The sequence below is a fragment of the Cupressus sempervirens genome, chromosome 4 (genome assembly GCF_028749045.1).
Source record: "Cupressus sempervirens isolate cs-2001-9-10 chromosome 4, ASM2874904v1, whole genome shotgun sequence".
NCBI lineage: Eukaryota > Viridiplantae > Streptophyta > Pinopsida > Cupressales > Cupressaceae > Cupressus > Cupressus sempervirens.
The window spans coordinates 772,933,315-772,953,743 of NC_143121.1; the positions used below are offsets into that span (position 1 = coordinate 772,933,315).

At 34.6% G+C, this 20,429-nt stretch overlaps 1 protein-coding gene across 1 annotated transcript in view; it reads left to right on the plus strand.

The window, feature by feature from the left end:
• LOC149563660 (putative CoA ligase CCL6) overlaps window positions 1-20,429 on the plus strand; it is a 176,906-nt gene that overhangs the window by 84,755 nt on the left and 71,722 nt on the right. The gene's annotated exons all lie outside the window — the stretch shown is intronic.

The window sequence follows — 20,429 nt, forward strand, 5'->3', positions numbered from 1 at the left end:
CCAAAGGCTACACCACTGCCATATCTTTAGTCTCAATTATGATATGAAAATAAAAATACTAAAAAGTATACTGCTGCCCCTAATCTGCATCTCCCAACACTGCATCAAAATTAGAGTCCTCCAAGTCGTTGCAACTATGATGGTAAACCTCATTCAACGGAATCACAACCAATCACATGGTATCTCCTCCTCATCAACTTAGGCCACATCTTTAGGATCAATATCCTACTGTAGAGATGAAGTCTACTAATGCTTTTGAGTTTGATGATAGTGAATTTGAAAAGCAATTTGCATGGCCACTAGCTTCTCTGCTTGTCTAGAGTTAAGTCTATTCCTTTAATGGAATGGATAAAGCCAGATGTGGATCAATCCCTCCGTGCAAAAAAAGAACTAGCAACTTGTGCAAGGAGGTGAGTGGCAATAATCTTCAATTGTGGTGTATCCCTCTTGTGCTATATCCACCATACATTGAGCTAATATAGCTCTATCAAACATCGCCTGTGGTCTTGAATGTTGGACAGCAAAGATTTGCAAAGTCAAGTAATTGTGTGCAAATTATTGATGACTTCTGTAAATACATTTTATTGAAGGCTCGTGTTAGCCCATCTAAGATATCTTCATCTTCACATAGAGGTACCCTTCCATCCCTTAGCTCATACCATTTGAGATTAGAGAAAAGGCCACCATATGAAGTAGGGTGTTAATTGTGTTGCGTGCCCACATCACAATGGGCTTAATATGTTGCCCATGCAGTCCCAAATTAGGATCCTTAGCCAAAATTGTTTTTTTATCTTCTCAACATATTTTCAAATTTCTTATATATCTCTAGTTCTCCTATCTATCCTTCCTTGGCGTTGAGGACATTTATATTCTCTATGACCTTCTCCATAGTGAAAATATGTTCCATGACCATGTCTAGGACAGTCTATATCAGCATATCTAATGAAATCTACAATAGATGAGATGCAAGAGAAAACATATCTATAGGATGGAAACAAAATGTTCAGAAGAATTAATGGACATGTTGGAAATTTTAAAAGTTGGAACATTGGACAATAAAATTGGGATCCAGGGTTCCACAAAAACATTTAATAATGTTTTTATTTTTAAAAATCCAATGAAGTGATACACACTTGGCGATTCTGTAAGAGTCGAATGTCCCCAACATCAGTCTGTGGCATCTCCTAGTTTTGAGGATGTTTTCCTTGATTTTTGGCAGAGTGGGCATGACCTAGGGATGGTGCTAGCATAGGGACAAGGATTTTATGCTTGAGCATGCATCCCTAGGTAATGCAGCTCAACAAACATTGAAGCAATTTTATATAGAGATTGCCTTAGTGTTGAAAGTGAATGAATCCCAATTTGTTTTGCAAGGTTATGTTGTTTTTGGTTTGTTATTTTTGTGGAGGCTGTTTATGTGTTTTGACATGTTTTTGGTTTGCAAGGATTTAAGATATAAATTCAAGAAGTTTTATGTTATTTTTGATAGTTTCCTTGGAGGAGGCTATACTTTATGCCTGAGTGTTGGATTACTAGTTAACCTATCCCAATTTCACCTTCTTGTCAAATCAGTTTGGTGTTGTTAAAGCATGTAGGTTCGGTCTAACAATAATTGTGATTAGCATATATATATATATAGCAGTATATAAAACTCTACACAGTTGAAACCGATGATTATATATATATATATATATTGTTTGAGATTTCATTTTAGACATGATCGAAACTTACTCCATGTTGACATCAGTGTTCTTACTTGCAATCAAAAGTTGTGCATCAGCCAACCTCGAATTTGAAATCTGGTAAGAAACTTTACATGGTATCAGAGCCTTGTTAAGGAGAGATCTCATTAAGTTTAAGAGATTAGTTTTCACATTAAATTGTAGTCTCTCATTACTCTTCAAGATGACAAACATGTTAAGATTCAAACACCACCTACAAGTGCTGATAACTTCGAATCTTGGAAACTTCTTATAATGATGCTTTTTACCAATTTTAACATATCTCCTAAATTGCTATGTTATATGCTGAACTAAGCGTATTTTAGTTGCTGAGAATACATATTACAGAATGTAAAGAATGCAGAAAGTAAAGTACAGGAATCAGTAAACATGAAAAATGATCGCTTTTATTCAGAAAACAAGTACCAAAACAATACATTTTTTATTGAGATATTCAAAACTGTTTTGACAAGGTACAAAGTGTTCAAGTTTTACACAGTACTTAAATACAATGCATTCAGATATCACACAAGCATTCTCAACTTCTAACATAATATCTGAATAAACACATTGTATAAACAGAAAAGTACTGAAAGGAGATAAGAGGAAAGGCATCTGTTGCCTGAATGGAAGATTTGTTGTGCTGAATGTTGAAGGGTTGAACCTGCATCTCTGTCTGGGAATAAACTTGCAAAAAATGAAAGAAGAGATGGGTCAGTTCATGAGAATTGAGCAATGAAAATCTTTCCAGTCATCTATTCTCTACTGTTCCTACAACGTGGTTATTCAGATAACTATATTAAAAGACAAGAAGGCAAGAGAGAAATCTGAAAAATAAAACATGTTTATGCTAATGAGTTTGTTCCATGTGCAGATATAGGTATGAAGTTTGAGGTTGTTGAAGGATCTTGCATAAATTACACGCTTGAAGCCTTTCGACTCAATCATGTAGGGGTCAAGACCGAAGGACTGAAGAGGCTATCGAAGGGACATGCATCACTTACAAGTGTGAAACCTTTTGGTTGAATCATGTTGCGGCAGAGACTAAAGACATGGGGAGATTGTCAAGAGGGCATACGTAAATTACAAGTATGAGACCTTCTAGTTGAACCATAGTAGGATATTGAAGACAAGAGGAGATTGTTAAAGGGACGTACATGTGTTACAGGTACGAAACCTTTCAGTCAAATCATGGAGGGCATATAGAATTTTGAGTCTACAAACTGAAGGAATTTCAAGGCAGCATAGTACACAGGCAGAACATGGTATGAGATAAAGAACAACAACTAGTCAAGGCAAGAAAAATGATGTTTCTACCAATATCTGATTTCCGAACAGCAAGAAAGAGTAATGTTTCTAGCAATATTTGATTTCTGAACAGCAAGAAAGAGTAAAACTTCGACAGTTATATTAGAATCTAAACAACAGTAACCTATAGCCATCAGGATATATTGCCATCAGGATATATTGGAAGAGAACATGGAGTTTTGCATACAAAGCAATTGGGATGATACAACAGAGAAAAAACAGTTTTTTAGAGTTCAACATATTGCAGCAAACGTTACAAGAAAAGGTCTCAAGATTTCGTTCCATATATGTTATATCAAAAGGAAAACTTACTTCAGTGCATCCAAATTTTCTTCCATATAAGTTTATGACAGCAACAATGAGCCAAAGGGACACTTGAGGGGTTAATTCACAAGAATCAACAGTATCAAAAGAAATGGACAAATGAAGACTTTCAGCAAAAGGATACCATATTTTAATTATACGTGCTATATTCTACATGCAAATTTATGTTTTGAGGCTAACAGATTTAAAGAGTGTTAGTAAACTGTCCAGTTTGCCGAAAGGTTATTCATGCTAAAGATGTTGATCATGTGTGACAATTTTTTACATTTGGAGATCTTCAAGAGAATGATGAAAGAAGCATATTTAACAATAGTCTTTCAATGGATGTGGAGAATAAGAGGACAGAACAATTTGCACAAATGTTCAAGGTACAAAAATAGTGTGGAGGGATTATTGAGCCTAAAAAGCTCGTCATTTTACCTGGTTCTGCACTTGCATCAATTGAATTAATTTATAGTGACAACGAAGAAACTACCCATGTTCAAGATACAAATATGATGGGGTGTGGTTCAGTTGAAACAACAACTGCTAGCCCTGACCTACCTAGCTCAAGTACAAGCCCCACGTCTTATATTGAGACGGAAGAGGCAGGTGATATCATGGCTGTTGAATGCTTAGATGACAATTCCAGGAGACTAAACTTTGGGAAGTGGGATTTTTTTTATTTTTTAGAAGATCTGATAATCAACAAAATTCCCACAAACAGAAACAACATTCAAGGCAACAAACAGGTGCCTTACCATCAAAGACCTTTTGGATCAAGAAAGAATAGACACAATCAACTATTGCAATGTGTAGTATAGTCTGCACTATAAATTGCAACTGCTACTAGGCGATATACATCTGAAATAATATTATTTTGGAGAAGTACTTACAGCTAGCATGAAGAAGAAGCCGTCTAGCTCATTAAGCCTTTGAAAAGAGCAACAACCGCTGAACCAAAACCCTATTGGCGTCCATAGAAGCAGCCATTCAGCATGATGAAACCTGTGCCCAAAAGCAACAAATATGGCGTAACAAGTATACAGTTCACAGCAAGGAAAAGACTTCAATGTATGGCGTCCAATGCAAAAAACGAAACAGTACCAGCAAGAATATATGGCGTCCAAGTCTAGAGCCATGAAATAGTAGGAGAAATTCTCCAAGAAAGCTGCCGTCCAACCAAAAATGGCTACCAAACAACCTGTGAGCTCTCAAAGAAATCTGCTGCCAAAAATGTATGGCATCCAAACGTGCATAACCAACATATAAAACCTGCAGTCAAAGATCAATAATGGTGTCCAACAAACAAGGCATCCAAATAACCACGCCCAGATCAAATCCACAGGAGAGAATTAGATATAAATTTGCAAAGCATGGCGTCCAAAGACCAACAAAAGGAAAAATCGTAGCAAGATATCCATGGCTGCAGCTAGGGTTAAGAAACCCTCCTCTTCCTTCCATATGCAAAAAACCAAATGACAAAAACCTAAAACATAGTTTACCTATTGCCTTCCAAATTCCTTTTGAAAACCCTTTGCCATATTTTATGAAATTTTGGGTCCATGCATAGGCCTTGCATTCTATTTTTATTTATTTTTTAGCTCCTTGCTCTTTAATCTTTATTTACTTAAGTTTTTTATATGCATCAAAGATAATGCCTTTGTTTTTTAGTAAATGCATATATAATTTAAGTTAATAAATATAATTTATAAATGTTATATATATTAAATGAATTGAATACTATTGATGATTTAATATATACAATACTTGTAAAATACATTTAATATTCCCTTTATTATATTTATTAATACTAATGTGTTTACAAAAAATTGATAAAATATAATAATGAACACGTTAATATTAATAAATATAATAAAAAAAACTTTTGATTGTAAAATTAATAAATCAAATGATTACAATTATAAAACCTTTGATTTTACTAGTTAAAATAAAGGGAATTAAGTGGAGTTAACGATTTCAAATGCCTAAATGCAAGTAGGGGAAGTTGAGTGTCCATTTTTGAACTCCAAAGAGGACATTCAGTTAACGCTTTCATGAGGAGCTATTTTTGGAGGCTAAGGATAGTTCCAATTTCTCATGCAGTGATGGGGTTGAATAATGCTATTTTTAGTGATTTGTGGAGCAGTTAAGGGCAGTTATGCATGCAGTTCATGATGAGAGCCTATTTTATGCATATTTTGCATAATTATGAGGAGTTTTACATGCTATATTTTTGGGTTGTTTGAGGGATCCGAGTTTGGTTTTTTGTGCATGATTTTGAGGAGCTAGAGGCAGTTTTCCAGTTATCTATCAGTTCGGCAGGTGGTTGAGAGCAATTTTCAGAGGCTTCTTCATAGTTTTTATTAGTTTTGACTATTTTTTCTAGGCATGATCTTGGAATCCGAATTAGGGTTATGATTTCTATATATTGTACATTCACCTCATTATGAAGGATCTTCTTTCGGATTCAGATTTTTGCGCATTGCAGATTTTGAGTTGATTGTAAGAGCAAATTTGTAGCAGATATTTTTTCAGCATTGGTTATAGAGATTCAGTGGTTCCTTCTCATTGATTCTTGTGCAATACTGTGATTTTTTTTTTTTAATTTAATGTTGTGTTCGCCTTCATTTAAGTTACGTTCCTTATTGCAGATTCTTGATACTCGTGATTACAGGTTTTTGTTTGTGATCATTGTTGTTTTTGCAGAAAATTGGTGAAACCTAGGTCTCCCTTTCAAAGAAAAAGATCCTGGTCCTTGCATAGAAACACTTTTATGGTTGCATGTTTGTCTGAATATTGTGAATCAATTGTGTCTTTCATAATTCGTGTTGATTTGATTAAAGCTACATTCAAAATCATTGGTGTATCACCTCATTCAGGTTAGTATTCATTATTTGTCATTCACTTCTCATCCCTTATCTCGCGTATAATTTAGGATTAGGTGATCACTATTTAGGAACTGGCCTAGCTTCTGGAGATTCATCTCTCGTTTTAGGACAACCCACCACCTGAGAGAGTTTTCATGTTTCAATAGGATAGCTAGATTTTTTTATCTCGCTATAGGTGCAAGCTTGATTGACAACAATGCTATTAAAAGAAAACAAATTAGAATCTTTTGTAAGAGAAGAAAAAGAAGAATCTAAAGATGATCCAGAGAAAACTCAATGGATTGAAAATAATGAGAAAGCCATGAAGATAATCATGGATGCTGTTCGAGATCACATAGTGCTTATTGTGGTAAAACATGCTACAGCATATTGCATGTTTAAAGCTCATGAAAATGCATTGATAGTAAATAACACTAGTAGAAAACTTGCCAAATGAATAATATCAACATGAAAAAAGGAGAAATAGTGAATGCCTTCTTCATGAGAATCATAGAATTGAGAGATCAATTATCTTCTGTTAGTTATGAGATTGACAACCAAAAGTTATCCTTAATAGCTTTAGGAGGACTACCAAATTCTTGGGAGTCCTTTGTACAAGCTATAAGTGCAAGATCTAAAATCCCAAAACTAGATCGATTGAGATCTAATTGTCTTCAAGAAGAATCAAGATTAATGATTAAAGGAAAACATAAAACCTTAGATGAAGGCATTCATGTTCTTAACACCAACTCCCATAAGAAGGGTAAGAAGAAGAACAACAAAAAGAAAATAAACTTTCATGGAAAAGGACAGTCAGAATATAAGAAAGACTTGTCCAAAATTCAATGTTTTAGATGTGATCAATATGGACATTAAGTACTAAATTGTCCTGATCGATCTAAACTTCAAGCGTCATTTGCCAAAATTGATGAATCAAATGAAGGTCTAGAGTCTAAGAAATATGCCTTCCATTCAGCATTCTCTAGTCAAATATCAACCAAATCCAACACCTGGATAATTGACAATGGATCTTCAAGACACATCATTGGATATCAAGATAACCTAGAAAGCATGTAAATAGAAACAAATGAAGTTACAATTGGCGATGATTGTGCACATTTCGTAAAAGGAATTGGGACTTGCACCATCGAATTGAAATCCAGAAATTCTATTCAGCTTTTTGGAGTTCTTTATGTACCAGGTATTAAAAGGAATTTAATATCTATATCTACACTTAAGATGATGGTTATAAAATTGCATTCATGGAAGGTAAGGTACTGGCATGGCCTAAGAATTCAACTATAAAGAAGGCTCAAACAATAAGAGTACGACAAGGACTATTATATGAGCTTTGCACTAAGACAAATATTGCACTTGTTCATGAGACTTAAAATTACCACAGGCGAACTGGACCCCGATCAGGAACTAGTTCATACCCAATCTGAACTATTATAACCAGTTATCCTAAAGGCACTAAAAACACTTTACACCAATTCAAATACTTCAATCTTTCAGATCATTGACATGGTAACCATATCTAGCATCAAAATCTAAACTCATATAATCTTTGCAATAAACTGTCAACTTAATATATACCGAGTATCATCTAGTTATCTTCCACCTTATACTGAGTTGTAACACTAAACAAGAAACATGAAATAAACTTGGAACATCATAAGAATTCACACAATTTTACACAAGTATTTAAGGTGGAAACCTTGTAAAGGGAAAAACCACTTTGGAATCGGCAACCCAAAATTTCCACTCTTCAGAAGTGAGCTTTGTTAGTAGCCAGCCTTGTTAAAGGTTACGTACACATTGTTAATGTGACCTTGTTAGAGGATTTTCACCAAAGATCATCTAGGCCTTGTTCATTCTTTGACACTTCTAAAGAATGATCTGCTCTAAAGGACTTACAAACAATCAATATAATGTTACCATATAGGATTTCAAAAGATTGTGAGGCCCACTTGGTTAAGAGTTTTTTCTGTTACAATGATTAGAGAGTAATAATGAAATGATCTGTTAGGTTTAGCACTACCTTGCTTGTTCAAATCTCTATTTCACTCAATCTTTGTCTTTTGCTCTCTTACTGGTTGATTCACACACTCCACATGTCAAATTAGAACTTCCTTTGCTTGATCTTCACAACATTGCTCTGCTTGGTTCTCCTTATTTCTTCAACTTCTTCAGCATCAACTTAACCAACTCAATCAACGACACTAGTAACAATAAACATCGTGTTCATCCTTTAAATAGAAAAGTTTTATTGTTCCTCTAGAATCTTCTAGGTCTTGCCACTTAATCACAATTGTTAGATCTCCATCAAGTTCATGTTCATTGAATCTAGATGCTCGAGAAATATACTTTCACCTTGAACTTTGTGCTCCATTTCCAATCGTTAAATTTGCTTCATTAGATCTTCTGAATTTCTCCAGTCGTTGATCTTGTAAGAAACTTCATCCTTATCTTCGAAAATTCTCGAACAATCTTTATTTTCATCAAATGTTGGCCTTAGCTTAAATCTTTACTTAAACTGTTCTTCCTTCTCATGCATGTTTAACATTACATCTTCGCTCGGTCAACATTAGACTCAATTAACACTGAAATTACTTGGTTGACACTACACTTTCTTCAGGTGCTCGTTGACAACTGTAGTAGCTCGGTTAATACTGTGTTCCTTCATTCAGCAACCATGATTCCGTCAGTTAATCAAATCATGTAAAACAATGAAACCAACATTATACTGTCAAAGTCCATCTCATTCTAGTGCCCATTAAATACCATACACTCGCCAACTCTTACATAATCATACTTTCTTCAAATCCTCTTCATCAATCAAATGATATGACAATCTACTGATTAGCATAATGTCGAACCAAGGCTTGACATCAATAACAACATAACAACTGATATGATTCTTTCAAATACATTAACAACATTATCAGTTGGGGCTAACAAAAGTGAGTACATCCTCATGAGATGGATTCATATAAAGTTATTTTGGGAAACAAAAGTATAGATATGGAAGCATGTAAGTGGGAGAATATAATCGGAAAGCTTTGGGGTGGAAAAGGGCAATTGATTTTGGGTGAAATCAGCCCTTTAAATGGAGATAAAAAACAAAATCAAGTTTTTCTAGAGGCATTGCATATGAGTGAGTAGCAAGCTTTAGGTACAAAAATGATGCATGAATTGGTATATATACATGAGGTAAGGTATCTTGCTAATATGTGGGTTTTTAATATCCCACTACAAGTCTATCGACAAACTCTTAGAACCTACAAATGATACCTTTGAGTCCCTTCGTAACCTTGGTAAAAATGTGGAAGGAATATGTAATGCTCTTGGAAGTGGGCTTTTAGATTGTGTGTGCATGATGGAAAAGTGACTTGCTTGTTTGGAATAGTTCATTACTTGGGACAGTGCTTTTAATCCCGATTGCATATGCAAGATAGATGATATCTTTGCATGTGCAACTTAGAGGAAAATTGAGACAGAAGTATAAGGAACTGACCATTTAAACAAAAACATGCAAATCTGAAAATGAAATGAAACACTTGAATCAACAAGAACAAACAAAAAATATATACAAAACTTGAATAAAAGCCCTAAAATTTGCAACAACTTACCTCCTCCTGAGAAATGCAAGGGAAATACTCTTCTAAAGTCTTGAGGAAAATCTGAATCAAATCCAAGAGATTTTTGAATTTAGAAAAAGTTCTCAACAATGGAGTTAAATAGACAATGAAGATTGACCAAATCCCCTCAACAATGTAGGCAAAACTCAGTCCTCTTCACATCAATGACAAATGGCCATGAATGAGAACCATTCAAACCTGCACAAAGATAGTGGCAAGAAAGAACCATTCAAACCTGCAATGTTTGTTGTTGCAATGGAGATGCAATGCAAGACAAAACCAACACTCTAGAGGAGAAAGACACAACTTTTGATGATGAATACATGCTGCAAGTCGAATGATTGTGCCCTAGATGCATTTTTTGTTGATAAAAACAAGTGTAGATGTTCTTCCAAATGCTGTTTTCAACCTCCAAATGCCCTATAGGGGTTTTAAAATGCAAAACACAAGAATTTAGATGAGAAAATGCTGCCTCTGTTGATCAAACGGACTTTGAGATGCTATTGACATATTCAAACAACATGCAAAGCAGTGCAAAATTATCGGCCAGCTTTTGATGAGGAAAATGCAGCATGCTATGCCTCAAAAATGTGTTTTGATATGCTGTATACATGCCTTTTTACACAAGCAATCATGCCAAAAATCACAACTATTGAGTCTTGGATAAAAAACACAGGCATTGGAGTGACTCAATATGCGATTTTATAATCCATTTGCATATGTAACTTGGTTAAAAATCGCCACCAATAGGTCTTGGATCAAAACGCAGTCCTTGGAGATAAAAATGAGTTTTGATCAACCATTTACATGTAATAAAATGTTTATTTAATACAAAACATAGTGATATACACAAAGACATGTTTTAGGAATGCTTTTACATATGTTTCGAAAACTCAAAAATATGTTTGAAAGACTCAAAACACATGCAATGATATTGAAAATTGCCACTCTCGGTCTTTAGTGCAAAACATAGCATAATGAATACTAATAATGTGTTTTTTGATGCACATTACATGCTCAACATACATAACGAGCTTTTCCAAGAATAATACATATGTTTCAACGCATATAAAAGCATGTAATGGAGACAAAAGTCGCCAACATAGAGCTTAGACATGTTTCTATATGCAAAACACATTCATATCAATGTGTTCTTATATAGGTGTAGCATGTATTTGAAATGAGATGAAAAATTGCCACTTTTAAACTAATGAGGGGATGTTTGAAGCTCATTGCATGTTTAAGACTTGGCTTTTAAAACACATGTAATGCCTTCAAAAATTGCCACCATGGGACTTAGTGAATGAAATGTGTTGTCTTGTATTTTGTCACCATGAAATGTAGACAACAGCTACGAAACTTTTTCAACGTAGTCATGCATTTCTGTGAGTTAGTTCATTATTTCATTGGCTAACATTGATCAATAAATCAACCCCAATTGGTATAATGAATCCTTTTACCGAAGGCTTTTGTCAAGTGCCTTTCATTTTTCATTTTATTAAGGCTATGCTTGATTTTTGAAGCCTTCAATGTCATTTTTTGCGTTTTGAGTGTGTGTTCGTTTGCTTTTGTTCAAATCCTTGCTTTTAGTTTTCCCTTTGATTTGGTATATCTTAGGGCTTAATCGGACGTAGCAGTCAAAAGATATGGTCATTTAAGTGTCCAAAAGGTGGACTCTCCAAATGCAATCGCATATTTAAAATATCATGTTATATTTTAATGTTTATATTCACTTTTTGAAAAATATAACATAAATTGACTTTATGTTATGTTTTTAAGTTACTTTATCACTTAAGTGACTATAGAGCACTTCATGTTATATTTTCATGTTGAGTTGCTTTCTAATTGATTTATTTTTTAGAGTTACTTTATGTTTTACTTCAAAACATCTAAGTTAAATATTATTTTTGACCCAGTTAAGTGACATTACCTAAGAAATCAGTTAAACATGTGCTTTTGATCACTTAAAGTTGTGCAAATTCAACTTTCAACCCATTTATATGTAATTACCTTGAGAGAGTGCAATTTGCACTAGAGAGGTCTTTTTTTAAATGCTTAAACAAGTAAAAGCCAAAATTTCAAAACATGTAATAGACCTCCAAGAGTGCGTTTTGCATGAAAATGGTCTTGTACATGTTAAGTATCACATGCAATGCCCTTGAGAGAATGCGATTTACATCAAAAGGCTCCAAAACATGTAAAAGCTTAGATTTTGAAACATGTAAAAGGGTTCCAAGAGTGTGATTTTAGAACCTTTCCGTTTACATGCATTTGAATACATGCATTTGGGCTCGGAGAGTGCGATTTTTCCTCTTAAACTCCAAAGACATAATTTTGAAACATGTAATAGGTAATGGAGAGTGCGATTTGCACTATTGGTTATTTACATGCAAACGAGTTCATGCGTTTGGCCTCCAAGAGTGCAATTTGTCTTCTAGACCTCCAAATGCATTGATTTTAAACATGCAAAGACCTCCATAGAGTGCATTTGGGCATTCTAATTCGTGTGTTCGCATCTAGAGGCCACGATTTTTTCCTTCCAGGGCCATAAACGGCTTATGCATTTGCATCTAGAGGGCATGTTTTTGCCCAAAAAGTCCAAAAATCACATTTCCAGCTCACCTTTTTGGATCAAGAGGAGGTGTTTTTGAGTTTTAATGCATGCTATTGCATTTGAAGATCACGTTCATGCCTTTCTTTGCAAAATACGATCCATGCTATTGCCTTTGGAGACCATGTTATTGCTCAAAAACGTCCAAATATATGGTTTTTCCTAAAAATGTTTTGCATATTAGCATTTGAAGATTGTGTTTTTGGCAATTGCTTACAAAACGTTTCATTCTTTGACGAAGGAATATCACATTTACAAGCATTGAAATAGTCAAGGAATTGTTTGGAAATTTGAATTTGGAGGAAAGTCATTCATTCAAACCTATCAATCTTCCATATTTGGCTCTTTGAGCTGGCTGCCTCTAGTTGTGTACTTGAGCAGATGCTTGCCTACTAGCAGAAAGAGAGAGCTCAATGGTGGCGTTCTTGACCCGGGTGTAAATAAAGTGGGCCTTCAATAATCTATTTGGGGGCCCTGGGGTATGCTAGTGCCCCTAAAATTCTATGGGCCTGCAAGGGGCCCCTTTTCAAATTATTTTAGGGGTAGGGCACATAAAAGCAGGATCGAAACAAAACTCAAGGCCATGATATATAGATGAATTTGAGTGCACAGGTCGTGACATGCATGTATAAATATGCTTTCATGTGCCTTTGCAAGGCATTGAGCATTGTTGGAACAGGAAAGGCTATGGAACTTACATGTGCCTGCCCTCCAAGTAAGTAGAAGTTTTTAAACCGTTGCTATTTTGTTGCATATTTTGGCTTATCATTCTACACATGTTAAATAACATGCCATGTATTATGGAAATTTCCTTTAAATAAGATGAAATTTTTTATTTTCAAATGCTTGGAATTTCCCCATATTCCAATTTTGAAATTGCATATAGGAGAACAACTTGATATTCTGTCATGTTTAAGTAAAAACCAAAGGTATGTTTTGATTTTGTACATAGTTTTGTTTGTTGTTTGCTTGCTGGTTTTTTTTAACAAAAAGGCTAAGGTTTCTTTCCCAAGAATGCAAGAGCATTTTACACCTTTCACATTCAACCTCTACATGCAAGTATATCACATCTCTTCACCAACACATGTCAAAGCATATTACCTTGATTTTCCAATATACATAATTACATCCATTTTCATTTATATGTCATTCCATCCTCCATATTCACATGTAATTACATTCTCCGAACCTAATTACATGTTTTCATCAAACACAATTACATGTAAATCACTTTATATTTAATTACATTTGGATATGTTCTATGAGTATCTAATCAATACTTTGAACACATTGTTCTTCATAGATCGACCTTTATTGATCAAAAATCAACATCTTGATGGAATGAATACCTTTTGATGATGTATTCACCCTTTGGAATTTTCATGTTATAGCACAAGACATGCCCACATCTACTAAGTCCAAAGGAAAGATGAAGTACCAGTATGACAAGGAGTTAGCTCATGCATCTGCATCTCACGTCTCATCTCCTCTAGATCAAGTATCTGACATAGAGATTGGACATGTTGACATAGCTGATTTCTTACAAAGGGTCGAAGCTCCTTCTAATAGGGAAATGAGATGCATCGAGAGAAGTAACATTCATCTAATGTCCACTTTTCCTATGGTTTCCATGGAACCAGAATTCATCTTGGGATGTGCTTGAGATTTTAGTCCCAAGACCAAAACAATCTAGGATGCAAATGGTAAGATGGTAAGGTTATCATCAGCCTGGACCTACAAGTTATTGAACAGATCTTCAGAGTTCCTTAGAGTGCAAGGCGCGTAGACCTTTCAAATGAGACATCTCTAGAGTTATGGAATGAGAAGAAGTCAGATTATTAATGATATATGAATGCATAGTGGTTGAATGTCAGAAGAAATAACTTTTCATGATGGCCCAAAACAATTCACAGATCTGACTTCAAGCCAGAATGTAAGGATTTGATTACTCTCCTTAGTAGAGCACGTGGCCTCAAGGAGTCTAGTGACTTTGAGCCATGGATGTACAAGTTTTTCTTTTAGATCTTTGATAACGAAGAACCTATCTTCTTGGGAGAGCTTATCTGTACAACACTATGCGAACAGTTGCTTAATGTGGGAACGTTAGCGCCATTTTACATGAACTCATACTTGGTTTACATTGCTACATCCATGGGATCCTTAGGATTTTTCACCAAAGGGAATTGGCTTCAAGTTCCTATTTGAAACTATTATGATCAATTCACATTAACACAAAGGGAATATCAGTATAGGAGAGTCCAAGATGCATTTTTTGGACATTTTAGGTGTTAGTTTGATAAACAACTGATAATTAGAAGAGTGTCAAAGGAAGCTTGGAATAGGAAAAAATCAATTTGGTTGCATCTTTTTGCAGTTTCCAACTTTCACTTATTTGAGAGTTGGTTATTTCGAAGGAGAATCATATACCTTACCAAGATATGCTATTGATAAAATCATTCTAATGGAGTTGCCCAAACAATTCATTGAAGTGCAAACATATCAAAATTCTCAACACATGCCAGGATTCAATATTACCACAACAAAGCTCTTGGTGATTGGTCAATATATGCTCAATTCAATCTACAAGGCGAAAACTATGGAGGCAGAACTTCAACTTATAAGATTGAAGAAATTTAAAGCTAGGTTCGATTTTGACTACCGAGTAATGCATTCAAAAATCAAAAGAGCATTCGCTCATGTTCATCGCATGGAGGACATATGGATTGATTTACACAGAGCTGGATATCATGAAGATGGATTACTATAGGCTCACATTGCAACAAATCATTGACCTCAACATAGTTGGGATTCCACCCAAATTTTAGATTAAGGATGATGGCGACATTCTTGATCCATAATACATCAGACTGGCTTTGACAAGCAATGTCCTTTTTGTAACATCCCTTTTTTCGGGTCTTAGCTAACAACTAGCATTACATCGAAGTACCGATACTACTTCACATTCATGAGAAGGTAGTTATAACAATTATGTTCATGTGAACGAGATTAATGGTTACAGTTGGTTTAACTGAATTATCATAATTAACAACTGAAGGAATCATCATTTAAGTCTAAATAGAGGATTTAAGTTTTCCATACCCTAAATTCTGAAACCGGAATTTCCCAAGGGCAGCATCTGCAAAACCAAAGTTAGTCCACATATACCATTTAGGGCACAAATAGTTATACCACTCATTCAGGGCATCAAATACCACTGTATCATCCCTTTCGTTTCTTATTGCTAACTATGGCAAATAACATATAGTTAAAAGATATGTTCATATTCATTATTCACATAAACAAAGTGATGGAGCCCTATTTTTTGGCGAAAACTAGGGTCTCCATTTAAAAGCATCTTCTCAAATGCTTATACTGTTGTATTTTATTTTTTGCATATGATGCCACAATAATGCTAAAAGTAAATACCATCATAGAAAAGTTGCCTGATGTCATACATGTCATGAAGAATTTCCAAAATCAATGTTGGGATTGTAAAGAACAAAATTCAAATTCATGCATCATCTCAACCGAATCAGTTCAAGTTGAAAAGAATGTTAATACAAGAAAAATCCAAAGTAATTCTTTGAGAGTGAGTATATTCGTAGAGGAAATGTAGAGGAAGACCTAGACTTGCTGCATCAGGATGAACTGCAATGTAATTTGGACAACTTTCCTATTTCAGTTCAGGAGATTTGTGTCCCTCCTAAGGCTCTTTTGGGTCGCATTCTTATTGCCCCCTTCATTTTGACATACTTCATATGGTATTGATTGATGTGAGTGTATATGTTGTCTTGTTGAAAGCTACCTCCTCTGTCTCTTAGTGAAGATCAGCACAATCATTACCTCCGCTTGGAAATAACTATTGAATATTGCCAAGCTATTGTATGTCGCTATCTGTTTGTCCACAACATGCTAGAATCTATTCCACTCTAACTCCAGACATAGCTTAGAAGACGATTGAATACCATACATGGCTATGAGAAATGATGATGAATATAGACATGTTTTCAAACAAATGTTTTCCTCGATTGAATTGACACATTGAAGAAGAAATCACTGCCCCTCGATGCTTTTGGATAATGATTCTAAGAACAATCAAGTATTCATAGAACTCATACCCAACACACATATCTAACATAGATACAAAAACGACAAGGAAGAAGAGCAGACGGCGATAGGAGATGTCGTAAGAGTTGAGAGCATATACAACAATGAAGTTAAACAATAGCAATATGTTTGAATCACAAAAGACATATGATATTGTGTGCAGGAGTTCATTCTTCATCCGGTTGAAGCTGCAAACGATTCAAAGCATTTGAAGATGTACGTGGAAGGAGGAATTGAGCGTTTGTGAAGTTTAGGATTCCTAGTGCACTCATGCGTTGAATAATCTATTGAGTATCAAAAGTAGGAATAATTGAAGATATGAATCAATGATACAAATTGAGGATGTGAATAATCATTTGAATTGCAAAATGGAAATACAAATTGCTATAGCGGAGCATTGAAATGTGGAAAGGCCATAATGCACCGGAAACATAATTGAGAGGTGTCTTCTCATGCTTGAAGTGCCATCAGGAATTCTGAAAGTTCAAATCGTGTATACTAAAAGGCAGAGATGACAGAGTAAGAGTTTGAAGTTATAAGCCATACGTCATTCAACGCTCATCGCTTTCAAAGGGGATCAAGCAACGAATTCTCTTTTGTGTGTGCTTTGTCGTTGTTCGATAATATGAACATCCCTTTTATTTAATCATTGAGTTAATGAAGAAATGCATGGAATGAATAAGGATGAGCATGTAAATTGAACATAGAGGCATCAAAGATTAAGGAAGAATCATAGTGATGAACCAAAACAACATCGATCCTAGAGTTGGCCCTTACATAGACAACATGAACGACGATTTTTGAGACTTGGAAGGATTGACACGTTTTATTGTGATGACAGTCATGGGAGTCTTTGGGCATCATACCTTTGACATATCATAATCTTAAAGAGAATTCAATACAAATAAATGACCATATCTGAAGTAAGGCCCATGAAATGTTTATAAAATAATGACATTAAAAATAATTTTAACCAAGAGAAAACAAGTGATTATCCTAATTAATTTATTATGAATAAACTAAGTTTGGTTTATTTCTAAAGAGATGTAACTTTTGAAATTAGGACACCATCCCTTCTCATTAAAATATAAATAGAGGGATGTATCATTCAAAAGAAGAGGACACATTCGAAAAACAAAATTCACAAGAAGCAAAATAATATATTTATTTTGTATGGAGGGATAAGGGGCAAATATATGGCTTTGTTATATCAAATTCAAATGTTTTATTTTAATAATAAAATAAATTGTCCTTTGTTTATTTTTATTAAAGGCATAGAGATTTAAACTTTAGTTGATTCGTCCTTTATGATCATTTAAAAAAAATTCTATAAGCGATTTATGTCAGATAAGTAGACAAGGTCATCTATGGCATTTTAAGCTCGATCATCATAGATATTGTGAAATATTTAATTGTTTCAAAATCTATGTCTAGTCTATCTCCCCGACCTTAGGAGTTAAAGTGTAATCTGGACTAGCTTAGAATTGCGTATATATATATATATATATATATTTGATCTGTTGCATTTGGATTATTAAATTGTTGACAATATAAGTGCGTAGAACATTATAAAGTTGTATGTTATAATCTTCATTGTAGTTGACTCAGTTGCCCAAACAAGTGAAAACACTAATCTTTTATCATTGAAGTATTGGATTTATATTTGAAGTCAGAAAATCTATAACTTCCTTTTTTACAAAACTCAAATCCATTGTTAAAACCTTATACAATTCATTCGATTCAAAAACTCAAATTTATGTTTAATTTTAATTGAGTTCAAGGACTTTGCCAACCGAAGAATTCTCCTAAGCTTAAATTCGCTTTAGAAAAGCTCTGAACCAAGTCAGTAGGTTCGAGGAGAAGGTCTACCCGCCTAGGTGTAGCGAAGCTTGAAGTGTAGGGGAATCGAGGTGATTCTCGTTCATTGGCCAGAACTAATTGCGGAATCCTATTGGAGAATTGATAGGCTCTTGGATTTCCAATCTATGGTTTTGGGAACCAACACAAAGGACAGTTAAAACAACCATCAAGTAAGCCTATCTCATGCATACATATACATATCTTGTTCAATTGGAAAATCAATTGATTTAATTATTTTCTGAATACATTTAAGAGGAACTGATTGCTAAGCATTAAAGGGAATAATTGATTAAACAATACTAATCATCTAACATTTCTGCAACTTGAGATTTCAAATACCATAAAAGTAAATATCCATTACTAGAAGATATTGACTACAGAGCATATCTCTATCTTGTGCAAGCTCTAGCATTTGATGGAGAGGAGAAGCATTTTTAGGGGCTTAACCACCCAACCACGTACCCTTAAATATCTCCACACAATGTCAATCGAGAAAGGCCCTCCCTACCCGGAAATAGACATAGAAGACCTTGTCCACCTACTGAGCATCCTGGTATTAGAGTATCAACCTTTCGGTCAACTAGGCAACAAGATCTAAACATTGGACTACCATGAGCTGACTCAATTATTTAATGCTGTTATATTTATAAGCTTGTTACTGATTTCATCTTGTTTTTGCCATTGCAGGGATGTTCTTTCCTCCCACCCTTTATCTTGACCATTCTAGCCCTTATATGGGTGCTTCCTTGGAGATCCCTTGAGTAGAATTCAGTTCTAATATTAATTTGCATTTCTAAATCCATGTCATTGCACAAATATTTTATTATGGATTCAAATGCTGAACTTAATGTTGCTAACAACCTCTGTATAAGTCAGCGTATTTTATCAATATGCACAATAAGTACTTTGGTGCTTTAGAACATCATATCATACACAAAATTTTGTAAGTAACATGTGCATAGCAGATTTTCTTGTAGTGAAACATTGACAACACATGAAGATCACATATACGATATCATCATTTGATCCTTCTGTTGTAACATGAGTGAAGGAATATTATAATGCATAGCCTGGCAATGATCACCACCTCCTGGTTGTGCAATCAGGTTCCTTGCACTTGCATACTTTGAACTCCCATAGTGGAGATTCACTACTCTTGCAGACTATAAACACGCTTTTATAGACAAAGGTTCTTGCTCAATGTAATTATGAAATAGGGTTGCAGTTGATGCAAATCACAAAGCCATCGTGGTAAAAAATTGGATGCAAGAACAGAGCTATCGTGGTTGTAAAATGATTGCAATAACAGAGCTATCCAGATTGGGAAAGATGGCAAACCTGGAGCTTCAATGCTTGGTAATTACTGTGGCATCGAGAGGTGTCTAGTAATGGAATCACCACATATAAATTGCTTCTTCTGCATGCTCGATTACAAGCCAGAACAAGAAAATGGTGGCGGTGTGAGTTTTAATGGAAAACAAGGAGCCATCGGTTATTACTTGGCAACATTCTATAAAGAAAATAAAAAGGTTATCGACACATAGTTAAAATGACCATCTCAAATTATAACTCCCGATGGAAAATAATATAGAAATATGAAAGGTGGCCACACATGAAATAATATTAAACAATAGCCAAGGTGAAAGAAATAATAATATTGTCTTAATATATAACACCATAGTATCTAAAATACCTATATAGGTATGTATGTATAGACGTGTACATGTGTAAACCCCAACCATATATTTCTTATGTATGCGTCAAATATCAAGTATGCGCATACGTCTTTATATATATTTAAAAATTGGTTTACGTATATACACATATACATGTATAGATATTTAGGGATCATGGTGTCGATACGTTAGTAGATGCTTATGTACTAGGAGGCTTGAACCAACAACACAATTACGAAGTTACCAACTTGATCAAATTTCAATTTATGCTTAGTGATTTCTTTATTATTAAGGGATATATAATTTAATAGGTTAGCTCATGATCGTTCAAT